The sequence below is a fragment of the Halyomorpha halys genome, unplaced genomic scaffold (genome assembly GCF_000696795.3).
Source record: "Halyomorpha halys isolate HHAL.00 unplaced genomic scaffold, Hhal_1.1 Scaffold921.1, whole genome shotgun sequence".
Taxonomy (NCBI): domain Eukaryota; kingdom Metazoa; phylum Arthropoda; class Insecta; order Hemiptera; family Pentatomidae; genus Halyomorpha; species Halyomorpha halys.
In genome coordinates this window covers 289,704-292,849 of record NW_027106140.1, presented here as the reverse complement: position 1 = coordinate 292,849, position 3,146 = coordinate 289,704, and positions in this window count along the sequence as shown.

The window sequence follows — 3,146 nt, the reverse complement described above, 5'->3', positions numbered from 1 at the left end:
TTGGATATTAAATTGATTTATTGATAAATATTACCTGGTCTCAAAAATTTTTTTGAAATAATATAATTAAAAATAATATACTAATTCAAAATTAAATAATACACTAACAATAATACAATGTTATGGCTTTCAACACCATATAAACCATGTATCAATAGCTCCCACACAATAACAAAACCAGTTTTAGAATTATCAGTTTACTGCACACTCTAGTTTTACTCCAGACTGCAGTGATTGTACAATGTTTTTGTTGTTCACAAGTAATACAAAGAAACTTAAACCATTTTTATTTAAAGCATGGATGAACTGATGATCTTTTAATCTTTGGATATGTCTCGAATGATGAGAAAGTTCTGTAATAATCCTCATAGTTGCGCTATTATTAATACAATTCGATTGTTAGTACAGTATGTTACAATGTAGTACAAACTTTACAAAAAAAAATGTATTAAATAATTCAATTACAAAATTAAATACATTATCATAATTCAGGAAATATCTATATTGTTTTATAGAATTATTGATAATTTATACATGAATTTTTTTTAATAATTTATTTTTCAGATTTACGCAATCAAATTATGACAAACCGTCCAAAAAGAAAGACCTGATCTACAAATGAGTATTATATTAAATTTTAATATAACCACTTCCTAATACTAAATGGTTTTTAAGAATTCAAAGTTTTTAAAAAAACTCTTTTGTTGATTCCCTCCTTTTTTATAGACTTATACAACTTTATTTACATAAAAATAAATTTATGAATGGAATATGGTCTGGGTGCGGTCAGAAAAACTCAAATAGTAAATAATTATACTATTTTTATTGAGCCAACGTTTCGACCCACGTTGCAGGGCTTCGTCAGGGCTAAAAAAGATACAAACACTTGACATTAAAATAAATTTACTGAATTTGATGTAAGATCATAATGGTGTAATACTTGCATGTAAAGAAACTACCTATAGATAGCACTAATAGAAGGTCTCGAGGCCATCTTCTTTTCAGGCGTCTCGAGTGGTTATCAAAAGGTTAGAAACTAGGGGATTCGGGAGTTTATAATGAAATGATTGATGGTTTGGATTAAATTGGTTACATCTGAAACATTAAGGTCTTTGTGGATGATATTATTTATGACAAAGCAGGAAGCATTGAGGATTTTACGATGGATTTTGGGTTGTAAGGATTGGATAAGAGAGAAATTCGAGAGTTTAGTGAACTCCCAAAGCTCAAGTCCGTTTATTAAGATTGACCTTAATATAGTATCATAAATGAATCTTTTATAAAGGATTGGAAGTTTATCTAGAAGGTGTTGTAATAGCCAGGATGGACGTACGGTTTCCTGTTTTCTTTGTCTTGTGTGCTGTTGTATGAGCTAGGGTTTATGTTGAAGAGTAAAGGTGATTTGATAGGATTTACTTTTATCCTTCAATTTTAATATCATTCTTCGAGAGAAGTGATATGGCATTAAAGAGTTTGAGATCCAATTTAGGTTTATTATCAACTGCGAGCATACGTGGCATCAGCATACATGGTCAGGAAAGAGTTAGGATTGGTTGGAATGTCAGCTGTATTGACTGTGAAGATGATGGGACCCAGGATACTACATCGAGGGTTGAGAAAAGTGGGATGAATGGGAATGTCATGGGAAAATCATTGTGTGTGTTTTTTTTTTTAATAAAATGTTTTCCAATCGGACAAACACGATTTGGAAGCAATTCTTGATAGAATTCAGTAAACATTTTGTATACTGAAGAATTCATCATTCTGGAACCACCCCTCTTTTACATATTTATTGACTATATTTCTCTCATTCAAATATTTAAATGCCATATAATAATAAACAAATTCATGCATACATAAATAATTTCAGATTTTTTTTTAAAGAAATAATAACAGATTTTCCTGTTTATTTATCGATGCTGTTCACAACCAGTTGAACATAAAACATTTCAAAGCTGTCAAAGAAACGTTGCTATATGAGCTAAATAATATTATGTATATATAATACGAAAAATTTCTGGTTTTCATTATGTTTTAAGCTCAATTGGTGCATTGTTTCTTTTTCCATTCTTACATATTATATAATTAATATAGATTTAAATATATTTCTTTTGCTTAGACATCATTAATAATAATAATTAAAAAAATATTGAAGAATAAAGAGGTATGCTGTCAATAAGTTAAGAATCATGAATTGACTCTTAAATTGGCAAAGGGAAAAAATAAAAATAGATTCTGATGGAAGTAGTGTAGTGAGGAAGAATGTGATTGTCTAGAGGAAGTTTGAAGTATCGTAATAAAGATGGGAATTAATGTTTTTTTTCTTCCATCAGTCCTTCAGATACTTTCTGTGTGTAGATTAAAAACAAGATGTTCTATAAGTAGTTTATATCACAGAGGTTATATATTATAAAGTACATTCTGGAAAATAAACGGCGTTTAATAAACCTTTCCTACAGTAAATCCTATAATATTTAATTCCCTTTTTAAATCAATAGATTATTTTGATTATCAAAAAATAAGTATTAAGAAAAACAATTCATAAAATATTATGTAACTCAAGGCTTGAAATAAAATACATTACTGCCACATTTTTTATTAATGAAATTTAAAAAAAACATTTTCTGTATTAATTGACTTTATTAATACTTTATATATGTTACCTATGATATTGTCAAGAGAGATGGAATAAATTATAGTTAGTGTTTGTTAGAAATGAGGAATATAAAACAGAACCTAGTAATTGACTAATAGTGCAAGTTATTTATAGTTACTACTATAAAATCTTAAGACAGTTTCACATGTTATAGTGAAACTGTCTTATGATTTTTTAGAAAAATATAAGGCTCAAGTCTGATGGAAAATCTCTGGGTGAGAATAAGGGATGGTTAGGGAGGACCAAGAAGTTCCAAGACACGATGGAAGAGTAGAACCGTTTTGGGTGATGGACCAATACCATGAATGGATCTACCTGGGCCCTTACGGGATATGGGTGCTTTCAAGCCAATCTTCATCGGAATGCGATGGATGTCGACCTCCTGTACATTGCGGGGTGCCAGAAACTGCAGAAAACATAATTGTTGTTTGCATTGTCTTTGAGGCACTTAGGCCTAAACTTCTAAGGGAATCTGGGCTCTGTTGTCATG